General features: G+C 35.4%; 1 protein-coding gene across 1 annotated transcript in view; it reads right to left on the bottom strand.

The window, feature by feature from the left end:
• The window catches only part of GALNTL6 (polypeptide N-acetylgalactosaminyltransferase like 6), a 1,233,993-nt gene that overhangs the window by 913,695 nt on the left and 305,348 nt on the right, over nucleotides 1-14,950 (bottom strand). The window lies entirely within an intron of this gene.

Genomic DNA, 14,950 nt, shown 5'->3' with positions numbered 1-14,950 from the left:
CACTCAATTTAGATGCTCAATAAATATGTTGAAATGAATCGACAATGAATAATCTATTTATTACTTCCAAATCCCAATAATCTAATTTCTACATAGATGGAACAACTTGAAATGTGCAACTATGTAGATTGGTTTATACTAATATACGTAGAGCCAGTTCTGTGGATTCTCTATTCATAGTTCCTGGATCGTGACCTCATTATCTTACCCAACTAGCAAGTTAGCCACATACTTAAGGGAGAAAAACTGGAGTTCAGGCTAATTTATATTTGTATGTGTTGCTGTGCTTAACTAACGATCTAATGGACAGCCCAGAATTGCTGAAGATTTGAGAATAAACACATTGATGTTCTTTCTGCTATTTGTTTGCTTGGTTCATTAGTAACTTGAAAGTGCATTTCTCAGTTAAGTCATTCATTTGTAATTTTCAGTGGAAAATCCTGTAAGTAGTTTCTATCATGCACACACAAAATTAGATGAATTAAAGCATACACTAAGTAGACACTGACATATAAATATTTATAAATGAAGGCAGAAAATGTCCCAGTTTCTATATTTTAGAGGTGACAACATGACTTTTGAAATTTGATTAGGGAAAAAAAGATACTTAAAGGATCAGATGGCAATATTATGAGAGATAGATTCATAAGAGTAAGACTTTTTTCTTCAAATCTCAAAGAGGAACATTTTTAGATAGATGTTTAGCTGTTTTAAACACTGCATTCATAAAAACACTGAAAGGTTCCAATATGATTCATCTAAAGAATATGGCTTATATCTAGTAAAAACACAAATAGAGTTTTTTGGCTTTGTTTATAAGACAAATTCAACATGAAGTAATAACATATATTTAAGTAATGGACATGGGAGAATAGAAAAACACACATGCAGGCACAGGTACATGCGCACGTGCACACTCATACATACCACAAGATTTAAGGTCCCTGAAATTAATAAACAAGTAACCCTATTGAGGAAAATGACAAAGAGCCAAAATTGACAATGTTGAGGCTTAAAGTATTTCCGATCTCAGAGTTGAACTGCTGTTGGAAAAGATGATTTTTTGGTGATAGAAACAAAATGTCATCTAAATCACATTGGAAATACAAAATTCATGTGTTCAAAAAATAAAAATATATGACAAAGATATTATTAAATTGGGTGTTTTCAAATACTACACCACTGATATAAAGAAAATTTAATCACAGTCAAGGAAATGAGATATCAACATTTGGCACTGCACAGACTGTTAGAGATAAAGCAAATCCTGGATAGCTCAAAATTTCAAACTTAATGAAGAAACTGTTTGTGTTTTTCTATAACCAGATGGGCTGAGTTAATCTTGTATGCATTAGGATCAAAATAAAATATCTCTTCCAAGATTTTTGGGTTATTCCCTTAAAATCATCTTTTGTTTTCTTTTTTCTATCCATTTCAAACAAAAAATTTTAAGTGCTCAATAAATACTCTGAAGAATAATATATATTATTTTATAAGAGCTTTGCTCTACAAAACAGGAGAGCTGTCTCATTGATTCTCTGCCGTGAGAAGAATAGTACTTATCCATCAGTCATAATATCTGATGTCAATTTTACATGGTTGACCAGTGTTAAAGTAAACATAAATCCATGCATCTAGTGTGTGCAATGAACAGTGTAGTAAGTCAGTGCCCTGGAGAAGCATCAGAAGCTCAAACAATCTCTACTCCCAAGGAATTTATCATCTACTCCGTAAGAAAACACACCCAAAGAATCTACAGCTAAATATAAATTACATGCTACCTAGATGAAATCTGAGATTCTGTGGTAAAAATGAAGCAGATTTTGCATTCTGAGAGTCAGGAAAACACTGAGAAAAGAGCACAGGAAAGAAGCAGACAGCATGAATTCCAGCATGAATAAAAGCATACACACACAAACACATATGTGTGTGTGTGTATATATATGCACACATATATAAAACATATGTATATATATACATGTATACATATGTAATATATATAAAATATATATGTGTGTGTGTGTGTATATATATATTTTAAAGGCATGGTGAAACATGGAGGATGAAAGTGTTTTAAACAAAATGAACCATAAGTAAATACTGTTTTTTCATTTTAAATATGATCCTCATCTTTTCTTTCAGTCAGTTGAATTAATCTTTTACTATACTAGTTATAATTATTTACAAAAAGGAAGAGATTTCTTATTTGTTTTAAATGATGCCCCAGTACTTACTTATAATTATTTACACAAAGGAAGAGATTTCTTGTTTGTTTTTTAAATGATGCCCCAGTACTTACATATATTTTCCTTAAAATTAAATCTTCTTTGACAAAAGCCCAAAGGTTGTAAAAATATGTTTGTTTTTCTAGTGTAATAGAACACTTTTAGGATTGGCTAAATATAACAAATAAAAAAGTTTACTCATCTGCAAGATCTCCAGATAAAATAAGCAATGTTGTTTCAACTTAAAATATTACATGAGGTATACTCATGAAAGGAGTAGATAGAGGGTGCATAGAAATACAGGGATAGTGGCCAAAAACTCACATAGGCTACAAGGATGCCCAATATGTAATGAAACATCTCTTTATGGAGTTCAATTCCCTCCATTTTTAAAATTTTAATTATATTATATTTCTATTTGAGAATGATTTGTTTTAGACAAAGAGAACCAAATGCATTCATTTCATATTTTCAATTTCTGTTCTATAAAACTGCGGTAATTTTCATGTTAAAAATCATATGTGATTAAATTTATTTTAAAACCTAACAGTTTCTAACAACAAATGGCACAATTTACACCTATATTGTCAGTTCATGGGCTGAAAAAACAGATTGTTAATATTATATGTTAACTTTACAAATAGTTTCTATTAAGTTTGTTTTAATTACTTTGAAACCTCACAGTAGAAAGAAAATGTTTTACAATTAGAAACAAATATATCATAAATCTTGCTTCTATATATAATTTTTTTGTATACTTAGCACTTACAATTTTTTTCAGTGATCAGTTTTATAGATGAGACCAGTATGAACAAAAATATAGGCACTTTTAATTATCTTTTTACAGATTACCTGGAAAATTAAGAAATGATTCTTGGCCTGAATCCTGGAATAAAGTAATTATATTAAACTTAAATTATAAAGGATTCCGTATTTATAAGCCATATTTAAATGCTATGTTACATCAATATTACAAAAGCCTGGAAACCACAACCTTGGACAAAGGCCATCACAATCTTATGCAAAAAAAAAAAAAAAAAAATTCTGTAATGAGATCTACCCAACAACTGCCTGTCCAACCTGAATGACACCCACCTTGCTATTGATCCTTGTAACCAAGAATAATTACCTCAAAACAATGATGTAATTCTCATTGTTTTCCTTTAAAATCCTCTGTCTTCCCTTACTTTCCTGAACACACACATAGTTTACTTTGCCGTGTGTATTCCCATTGCAGTGCCTATCCTTGAATAAATATAATTTTCTCTTAGAATGTCTTCCTCTTTGTTATTTAGGTTGGGATCATGGTGCCAGAGGCAGGACCAAAATGAGATCCCCTCAGACAAACTGGCAACCCCTGGAACCGAGTGTGGTATCAACTGAGCCCACTGTGTATCTCCTCCAGGATTCTAGGACTCTTACTTTGGCAAGTTCTTTTTTTACTTTATTTGAGACTAAAGACAAATGTTCTTCTGGTTTGAGTATTTTGGATCCTACAGAATCTACATTCTCTCTGTGAGGCATGTCTCTTCTGTCAAATTTACTTTTGGGTCTCCACACATGTTTAATATTTTGTTCGATCTGTATGCCTGGGTTAACATTTTTGTGAGCACTCTGATTTTATTTTGGTTTGGTTGCGTGCATCTGTAAATGATTTGGCTGTTTTTTATCTTGCTTGTTTCTGATCATGTTCTGAAAGGAGTAAACGCCCAACATTTTAAATGGTGGGTATGATCTTGAGAGATTAATTAAAAAATAAAATAGGATTCTCAAACTTTAAGGCATGCCAAGCTGTTTGGGACTCTAGCCACCAATGTGGAGTTTCCTCATGCATGTTTTAAAATCAGTGCCATCATGGGGTTTGTTTGCACTCCCCAAGATGTTTTTCTCTTAGAACTAAATTAGAAAGTGCAACCAACTATACAGTTAACATGTAGAGCTGTCTAAGTTTTCTGTCTGTGTATTTTTTTCTACTTACTGTGAATCTGTTGACGTTTTTATTTGTATTAAGATAATGTAATGCTGCTAATTTCAAAAGCCACTTAGAAGTTTTTCTTAGGGCATTTCAAACCAAAATAAGAGATAAGAGTCTTAAAGGGCTTTCAAATTAATGACTTTACAAATTACAACAGCTCCTTAGCAACCAACAATCTAGACACCTTTGGAAATGTGAACTTAAATTAAGCTAGACTAACAATTGCTTAGCATGATGAAACAATTAATCAAAGGATTAATTCTAAAAGGAAATAACTAGATAAAAGTTTATAAAGGTTAGGCCTTCAAATCAAACAGGCCAAAATCTTGAGCTCAGAGCCATAACATAAGGTATTACTGTTGGGCATAAAGATTACTTTTCCTGCCACATAGGAGAGGGGGAAAAAAGCCTGCAAATATTTTTCTTAAATGCATCCTGCCCTGCATTGACACTAGTCAAACAACCAGACTGGCAAACAACAAACAAAAAGATTGGTTATTAAAAATCCAAGGCCACTTGGATGTTTTGTTTTTCTTATAACAAAAGAAGAATAGCCAGTCCTAACTAAAGTGTAAATATTTAGAAATTTAACACTGAAACTCATTAAAAACTCAAAACAGAGAAAAAAGATAAAATAATTGTTTTAAACCAAATTACTTTACTCAAAATTATGGTCCACAACCTTCATTACATTACCTATCAGGGCAAAATTTTAGCCACGTAAACAGTTCCTGTATTATCAGAAATATAATTCAGCTCTAATTGTCTGTTATAAACTGAAGAGTTTGTATTATTATGTTTTACTGTCTCATGATTAAAATTCTAAAAGGAAATCTATAGGATCTTTATTAAAATGTTTATATATATGTTTATGCCTCTTGTATATTTTATCTACATGGTAAAATCTGGCATAGTCAGCTCAAAACTCCTTAAGGGATCCTATACAGGTTGGTTTAGATAAATGAGTGCTCATATTAAAAAATATAGAAATTAACCTAAATGCCTTTTAATTTCCATGACTGAACCATCTTTGATCAGTAAGCTGTTTTAAAATTTGTCAAAATAAAAATTGAAATATCTTCAGAATTGTCACTGTACATTTTTGCCTGAGTTTACTGTTTAGACACTTTTTTTTTCTCTTTTTGAGACAGAATCTTGTTCTGTCGTCCAGGCTGGAATGCAATGGCACCATCTCGGCGCACTGCAACCTTCACCCCCAAGTTCAAGCGATTCTCCTGCCTCAGTCTCCAGAGTAGCTGGGATTACAGGCGCCCACCACCATGACCAGCTAGTTTTTGTATTTTTTAAGTAGAGACGGGGTTTTACCATGTTGGTCAGGCTGGCCTCAAACTCCTGACCTCAGGCTATCCACTCACCTTGGCCTCCCGAAGTGCTGGGATTTCAGGCTTGAGCCACCACGCCCGGACCTTAGAGACTTTTATGTATGTCCCTGATAAATGTTTTAAAATCATGAAACTATAAACCAAGCCTAAAAACAGGATGATTTTTGTTTGTGTAACACTTCGATAAATAAGACCAATTTCATAGTATTGGTTTAATAAAAACAACTATATCTTATGAGTTATTGGCAAAATACCCATATACTTCAGATTCTTACTTAGGTGATCACCTGATAATCATAAGCTAGAAAAAGAGTTATCAGAGAAATAACTTGAAATGATGACTAGCTTAGCCTAATATCTTAGTTTTCATAAGTAATCTAAGTATGATTGTTAAAGCTAAATTAGGTACGTGTAAAATAACCTCTGAGTCCCAAGTGGTCTGTGCTGGTGTTGGCAGTGGCTGTGATGGGCCGAATGCACCAGTCCCCAGCCTGCAGCTGTTGCATGTGGGCCTATGCCTGCTATGGTGGTAGTGGCAGGCTGGATGGGCCCAACCTTGGGCCCCAGTAGCAATACTCAGGTGTCAACAATGGTGGACTGAGCTGGGTAGTTCCCAGGCTCTCAGATGGAGTGGCCGGGTACTGAGGGGTAGAGCCAGGCCAGGAAAGCCTGACTTCAGGCCCCTACATGCTGTGAACAGGCACTGGCTGTAGTAGGCAGGCTCAAGGTAATCTCCAGGCCCACATCAGAATGCTTGAGTAGGGGTGGCAGTGGCTGCACTGCTGCCCTGCTACTGGGAGAATGGAGTTACTTTCAGAAGCAGCAGTCATATGCAGGTGACTGGGGAGTATTACTTCAGTCACATTTCAGCCCTGGCTGGGGCAGGTAAGCTTGTCCTTGAGGCATGTGAAAATGTTTGGCGGCTTCCTTGAGGCACGTGAAAATGTGTGGTGGCTTCCCTGCTGAGGACAGCGGGGTCATTGCCAACGGCTCACATTTTAGCCCTGGAGGTAGCAGCCAGCCAGCTATGGTGGTGGCTGTGGGTAGGGAATGTCAATGAGGTTTCAGAAATATGGAGATGCAGGGACTGTTGGGATCCCAGTTAGGGTACCTTCTGGTGGGGGCTGGGCTTTCAATATGGTGTCTTGCTGTAGCTGCTTTGGGCTGAGGTTGTGTGAAACCCAGTGTGAGCTCCCTCTCTTGAGCAATGCCTTTGTGTGGTCTCCAAGCAGCCTCCTATGTTAGTCTCAGGGCCTCCGAGGGTCTAGGGGCTTTTCTATGGCTATGATGTGAGTCTCTGGTGGGAATGTGAACCACTGGGGTCACTCACTTACCCTTTGCCCACACTGGGGAGCCGCTCCAGGCTGCCAGCTGATCCTTGCTGAGCAAGCTGCACTGTGTTCCTCGCCTCCCTTACACTTCAGGTGTTTCCTATCACTTCTCTATTGAACGCTGGTGTTCTGTATTAGTTGATCTACTCAGAGTGTGATTACCTGTTTGCTATTTTGGTTCTACTTTGTGGAGGAGGCAAGTACCGGATGCCTGTAGTCAGCCATCTTGAATCGCTAATTGAAGTTTGAAAGTCTAAAGTTATGTTATTTTAAATTAAGTGATAGATACTCATTAAATGTCTAAGTCACTTCCAAATAAGAAAAAAATGCTAAAACAAAAATTTCTAAATGTAAGCATACATTTGTTATTGGCTTCTTAAGTTTTATAGAAAAACTATATATATTTGAGTCTATTAATTCACATAATTATGTTACAGGGAAGCATGTTTCTAAAAAATTATAAAATGGTTCTTATCTAGATAATACTGATAAGTGACACAGTGCAAAATTTATTGCTTCCTAGGTTTTCACTAGAAAAGAAGTTTTTAAGTGTTAAAAATTCTAATTATATATATAATACTGTATAGAAAGTGACCCAAAAAGATGTTTTTGATAAGAGAAAGTATAAGAAAGAAATAAAAATATGTTCTTTACTGAACTAAAGAATAATTTTGTCTAAATTCAGAGGTTATTAAAAGTTTGTATCAAAATATGGACTTATGAAGGAAGTAAGTAGAAACATGATGGAGAGGAACCAGTTAGTAGAACAAAGACATATGAAGAAAGTTATACATATGAAAATGCATTTTTGGTAAGGTAGATTAAAAACAAAAAAATAATAATTTTTTATGAGAAAGAATCTTATGTGGTAAATTTTTGTCCTAAAGTCCTAAAGTCAAATGACTGGTTATGTAAGAAAGAGGAAGCGTAGGACAAAGCTGAAGTTCTGGTCATGTCATGGAATGTCTGAGTAAGTGATGGAAGGTTTGTGAAAGATGAATTTATGATGGAAATTTGTGTGTGATCAGGTTGGCTATAATTGTAAGAGAATTCTTTGTGTGTCTTTCTAAAGACTGAGCTTTGATATTAAAAATACACTGATACAAAACTAACAATTTGGTTCCTTGTGTTCAAACAACAAGGTTTCTTGAAGTGTTTGCTCTTAGTAAAATTTGCTAGGTTTTGATTTAATTCCAAAATATGTTTAAAAAAAATTTCAACCATTCAACCATCTTCTAAACTGAAGCTTCTTCCTGTTTTACAGTTTCTATTTGTGCCATATTTCTTCCTGAGATTTATTTAATTTTTCTGGATTTAGATTGAAAATTCTGTCTTTATTTAGATTATTTCATTTCTTGAGGTAGATTTTTCCTCTTGAAGCTTCTCAAATTTCTATCTCAGAAGTTCAGCTTTTGCTTTATCTAACTTTATGTGATTTGCAGGTCATACATCATTGCCTTTTGTTCTTCCTCTTTCTCCCCTTGAGAAGGTACATCTTTTTGCTTGGCTGTGCTCATAACTCTTTCCTTCGACTTTTTCATCAGCTCTCATAATTTTTTCTTCAGTCTTAACTCTGCTGTTATGGCCTGATGCTGAAATGTTCTTTCTTGAAGGCCTAAAAAAGCAAAGTTTTCCTCAAGCATAAATTCATTCTGTACTCTTGGCATTTCTTGATGTGTCTAATTTTTTTTTTCATGTAACCAGGAAACTTCCCATGCTGTTACTAAGAGCCATGTATTCCCTTGCTCAAGGTCCTAGTTTTCTGTTTACATTCCTGTGTATTATGTTGTACAATCATAACCTTGTACACTGTCTTACTACATCTGATTAAATTTAAGTACTAGGTTTACTTTCCAGTTTACCTAAAAGAGTTTTCTTTAAGGAGAAGCAATCACTCTTCAGTAGATTTGTTTTGTTTTTTTTTTTGGTTACAGGCCTAAGAAACAAGGATTTCATGTTTTATCAAGATAATTTCCTTTGTTGCCTTTATTAGATTTTTTGATAACTTAGGAAAGCTGAACTTTGAAAAGGTTAAATTTGTTTTATTTTGCTTTTACAGTCATATACTTTATTTATTTTGATTATCACCCTGGTTAAAGAAATACTATTATTTCACAGTTACCTGCAGTCCTGTTTTGATGAAGTGTTTTGAACCTTTTGGCATCTTTGATGGGCTTCCTCAGTATCAAAATTCTAAGTCTTTTTGACCTAGAACTAACTTTGGGATTTTTCAGCTGGGCCTTGAGAGAGCCTCAAAAAATGGAATTCTTGTCCTATAGAGATATTAGATCATTACATTAATTTGGTGAATTATATAGGAAACATTGTCAAATGATAAGTGATGCTAGTTATTCTTTCAATTACATTTATGGGTATGTTATTGATATGGATAATCCAAAATTGCATAAAAAGTTTAGAAACCTAATATGGCATCAGACATAATTCTGGTTATTATGTTGTATATTACAAAAATAACCAAATTTTCTTGTTAATTGCTGATTATAACAAACTTCCATCAGATTTTTAACTCTGGCTCATCTGTCTCTGTCATCTACAGTTTTGATTTTTCTCTAAAAGCACTTGCCTTCAGATGCATGTAAAAGACTAAGAAGTACTCTTAAGTGTAGGTTTCTAGTAACTTTAAGGTCAAAGGATGACATAAAAAATTCTTAGAAGTCTAAAAATTTCTGAAATGATGAACCTGACCAATTTGAGAAACTTCCAAACAATATCAAGCTGAACAAAAATTAATTACAGAAATTAATTAACTGATGAAGATAAAAATTTTATGAGGCCAGGCACAGTGGCTCATGCCTGTAATCCCAGCACTTTGGGAGGCTGAGGTGGGTGGATCACGAGGTCAAGAGATCGAGACCATCCTGGCCAACATGGTGAAACCCATCTCTACTAAAAATACAAAAATTAGCTGGGCATGGTGGCACACGTCTGTAATCCCAGCTACTTGGGAGGCTGAGGCAGGAGAATCGCTAGAACCCTGGAGATGGAGGTTGCAGTGAGCCAAGATTGTGCCACTGCACTCCAGCCTGGCGACAGAGTGAGACTCCGTCTCAAAAAAAAAAAAATATGACTTTTTTGAAATTATTGATTCTTAACTTAAATGTTTTATTTTCCAAATTTAAGAAAACTTTTTCTTTTAAGCTATCTGTAGTTAATACAGCAATTTGGTAAAGTCTGTTTTTGTGAATAAAGGTGGAAACATTTACTTTTTCTCTCTGTTTGATCCCTCTGAAATTTGGAAACTATGTGTGGGTATTCTTGTGGTAATATGTTTATTTGTATAAGTTTAATAAAATTTTGCTGTCTCTTTAGAAAATGATATAATCGGAAGCATTAATTATAAAACAAAGCCTTAACTGGAATATCTTTTTTGAGAACTAGCATAGAATGCCCAGCTTCAAGGGTTCCAAACCTTACTGTCAGTGAATAAAAATTGTCACTTCCTGACAGTCCTAGAAACTTCAAGACTGAAGGTAAAATCTGAAATCTGCCTTGGTTTGGCTTCCAAGCCTGGAAAGATTTTTCCATCTGAGATTCTTGTCTGATCAATGTAGAGAGAAAAATGTTTTGTTTCTAAAGAAAAGCTATAAAACACCTGTTATCAGACTTTAGCCCTGGGCATTGTTTTAGAGTTCTTATTACCTACTATAAACTGACTAGATCCTGAATTCTTCTGGATTTCTCCAATCCAACCTTTTTATGTTAGAATAGGCACATAGCCAGACATGAGCAGGTAAGGGTTCCCCCCAGGAAAGAGATCTTAGAAATGCTGCCCATTGATAGAATCCTTGGAGATACTGACAGTCAGCAAAAAGAGAACCATGGCCACAGTGGCTACACTTGGCCTTGTGGCTGGGCTCTTCTGACCCAGAAGGGACTTAGCCCTAACCGGAGATAACTGAGTTAGGGGCTTTTCCTCACTAGTGAGCATGTGTACTCCTCTAATAACTTGCCTAGGAATAGTCTTTGCTCATTATAAACTCCATTCCCCTCCCATTAACACTTCCGCAATATTACTAAAAATGGGAACTGGTCTGTACTGAAGCTGTATAAGCTGAAACCAGATGAATTCTAATAGGTAAGTTTCGTGCCTGATGTATGGGTCACACAGAAAGTTCAACAAACTGCCTGGTGCCATAACCAGAAACATTCAAACTGCAAACTAGAATGATAAGTTGATAGCTCCATGCTGTAGACAGCTTTTTTCCAAGACATTGGAACAAGACTCCATATCATAATGAGACTCTTTCCCCTTTTAATGCCTACTTTTTACACTTGGCAGGATAATGGTGTAATTGAAATTTCACATTCAGTAGCTTCTGCTGGTAACTTGACAGAACCTGAGCTATGAGATGCTTTAGTCTACCTAGTGGGTGAGTATGGCAATATTTCTCATACAGCCATTGCTCACGCTCTGCTCGAATTCAGCCTAGTCATGGGATACTAGATGATAAAATTGCTCTATGTAATCTATTGGTTAAACAAGGAAATGTCTTTGCTATTACTAACATTACATGCTGTATCTGGACAAATCCCTCAGGGAAAGGTGAGGTCTATATACAAAAAAAGTAAGAAAATAGGCCACGTGGTTAAAAAAAAAAAGTGTCACCTAATTTCCCATGATTATTTGATTTAATTGGTTTCCTTTAAGCCCAGGTTTATAGCTCAAACTATTATGTAAACTGAGATTATCATATCACTATTAATTTTTCTTTGTATTTTTCTTTTTAATTTTTGTTCTTGTTACTCATTAATTTTTTTCCAGAGGTACAACCCCTATGAAAGTAATGTTGGCCTAGCACTTTGAGATGATAATCAATACCTGTGGAACAGACATATTGAACTTACCATGGACCCAGGTAGACCTAGCCTGAGAACCACTACCTCCATACCTCCTTTGAAATTGCTCAAATGTAGATAAGAAAGTTTTGATACTGACTTACTCATCAATTACTGTCTCTGATGTGGGACCAGACCAGACCAAACCAGGACAGGTTCATCTAGGCACCAAGGGACAATCAAAACTTAAATACAGGAAATTGATCATCAATGCTTGTGGGTTGTGGGTAAAGATCTTGATCAAAAGGAGGAAATGTCTGAAAGCTGTAAGAATCAAAATGGAGTCACTTGTGTTAAAACCCTGACAAATAGAGCTGGGGAAGGCCATGAAGTGAGGGTTCTTATATATGAATGCCTGATAACAAAAACTATCACAGAAGACTGCAAAAACCACAATCTTGTGCAAATGTAATTACAAACTTACACACACACACACACACACACACACACACACAATGCTTCTTGAGAACATCTGCCAAGCAACTGCCTGTCCAAACTTGGACTGGTGCCACCCTTGTTATTAATCTTTGTAGCCAAGTATAATTATCTCAAAATAATTATGTAATTCTCATTTTTTCTTTAAAATCCTTTGTCTTCTTTTACCTTCCTGAATATGCACATAGTTTACTATGGCCTGTGTATTCCCATTGCAATGCCGATTCTCAAATACATACCAGTCTCCCTCTCTGTTATTAAGGTTGACACAATCAACCTAAACACAGAAGGCTGAAGGGCTTAGAGGACTTTGCCTAGAGGAAAAGGTGCTGCAATGTTCATTAGCCCATTTTCAGTTTTATAGGCAAACTAGGCCTGCCTGTCACCAAGACCAAAAACTCTCCAACTTAGTTAGGCGTATGTCACCCTTCTGCTATTGGTTCAGGTTTGGGCAAAGCCTCCTCTTAAAGGACACCTTATCCTCTCTGCTCTAGGACCCTAAACATTGGCAACTCTGACAGGAAAGTTTCAGAATTCTATGTTCTGTCCATTATCATTCTCTTTCTATGGAAAACTCAATTCCCCCCACCCCACCCCCTGACTTTATTTTTACCTTGTTCATACTCTTGTGTGTTAGGGTGAATCACGGTCCCCAAAAATATCCATGTCCTAGGACCCAGAACCTGTCAATATGTTACTTTACATGGAAAAAGAACTTTGCAGATGTGGTCAAGTCAAGGATATGGGGATGAAGAGATGATTCTGAATTATCCAAGGGTCCTTATAAAAGAAAGTTATATGAGAAAAAAAAGGGATAAAGGCTATGTGATATGAGGCCCTGAGTAAAAGAATGAGGGCAGCCACTAATGTTGGAAAAGGCAGGGAACAGGTACCACCCTCAAAATTCCAGAAGGAATCTGTTCTGCTGGCACCTTAGTTTTAATCCCATAAGATTCATTTTAAACTTCTGACCCCCAGCACTTGAGAGGAAAAATTTGTGTTGTTTGAAGCTCCTAAGTTTGTGATAGTTTGTTACAGCAACAATTGGAAATGAATAAATCTTTAACATGTTCTTGGAAACTGTGAAAGAAGGGTATTTGAAATAGACCATATTATGGCTCTATTATGACTTACACCATTGAGATTCTGGTGTACAGAACTGGGAAAAAGTAGTCAAGTGGGAAGAAATCCTCAATACGTTGTCTTCATAATGCTTATTTGTTACTCTGTATGCTACTTATTGAATTTTACATATATTAGTCTGCTCAATTTTTACAAAATGGGTTGAGCAGGTAGGGAAGAAACTCTTGAGCTCTTTTTACAGCTATAGAAAATGAGATGCACAATGTTTAAGTCATGTAGCTTAAATCATACAGAAAATCAGTTCAAAACTCAAATTCTCGGGCTCCTCACCAGACCTTACTGAATGAGAATCTTTGTAGATTTTTATGCGCATTGAAGTTTGTGATGCATGAGTCCAGAACAGGTTGGCATGCAGCTTGCAGGTTGATTTTGTAAATAAAGATTTGATAGAACATGGCCATGTCCTTTCATTTCATTGTTTATGACTGTTTTTGTTACAATGACTGAGTTGAATCAACAGAGACTTTATGGTCTGCAAAACTTAAAACATTTACTATCTGATCCTGCACAGCAAAAGTTTGCTGACCTCTGGTTAGAACACAGCACAGTCTAAAATGAGGTGTTAAATGGATGATTCTGTGATTTTTTTCAGAATGTTATAACGTGGCCAAGAAAATAGCTGTAAAATATCCAACACATTAGCCAAACTGCTTCTACCTAAATATATCCCTCTGTCCTGTTTCTGAATGTACTAGAGTGCATTGCATGAAAACCCATAGGAATTCAGAATTAAAAGTTGATAATAACCAAATAATGAGTCCATTCAGTTTTTTAAAATGTGTTAGAATAAGTGGCATTTCTGTTACTATGATTAGTGCACTGAAATAAATCTGAAATGCAATGTTAGAGTGAGATACAACTTTTTAATGGAGAAAAATACAGCTTTTTAAGCTTTAAACTGATATGAGCCACGAATGCGCAATAAAAATGATGCCACAAATTATTTTAGCCCTTATATAAATGCATTGCAAATTACATTTTCTCTAGCATTATCAAGAAATACAATAGTGTAATATTGAAATCAATATTCACACACTGCTTACACAACCCACTGTATGCTTTCATAACACGATTTTTATTAAGACCATGTACTCGGCATGGAAATAACTTTATTGTGAATACGAGATTTGATGAGATAGTTGCAAAAAAAAAAGGCTTTATCTATGTATCTGTGTATCTCACACACACAGGAAATTACTGTTCAAGTGAAAGTCTAAAAGTCTGGAAAAAAGCTAGAAACATTGTCTATTTCTCACTTCAGGAGTAGCTTCAGTTCACAAAAAAAGAAAAAAATATCACTGCTTATTAGAAATTTACAAATCAAGGAAAGCTGCTCTCCTCCACCCACCTTTCTTTTTTTTTCTTTTATTCCTTTTTGTTTTTTGTTTGTTTGTTTTTTGGTTTTTCTTTTCTTTTTTTTTTTTGAGACAGAGTCTTGCTGTATCTCCCATGCTGGGGTGCAGTGGCACAATCGCGGCTCACTGCAACTTCCACCTCCAGAGTTCAAGAAATTCTCATGCCTCAGCCTCCTGAGTAGCTGGGACTACAGGCATATGCCACCATGCCCAACTAATTTTTGTATTTTTAGTAGAGATGGGGTTTCACCATGTTGGTAAGGCTTGTCTTGAACTCCTGACCTCA

Source organism: Gorilla gorilla, chromosome 3 (assembly GCF_029281585.2).
Source record: "Gorilla gorilla gorilla isolate KB3781 chromosome 3, NHGRI_mGorGor1-v2.1_pri, whole genome shotgun sequence".
NCBI lineage: Eukaryota > Metazoa > Chordata > Mammalia > Primates > Hominidae > Gorilla > Gorilla gorilla.
This window is presented reverse-complemented; position numbering and strand designations above follow the sequence as displayed.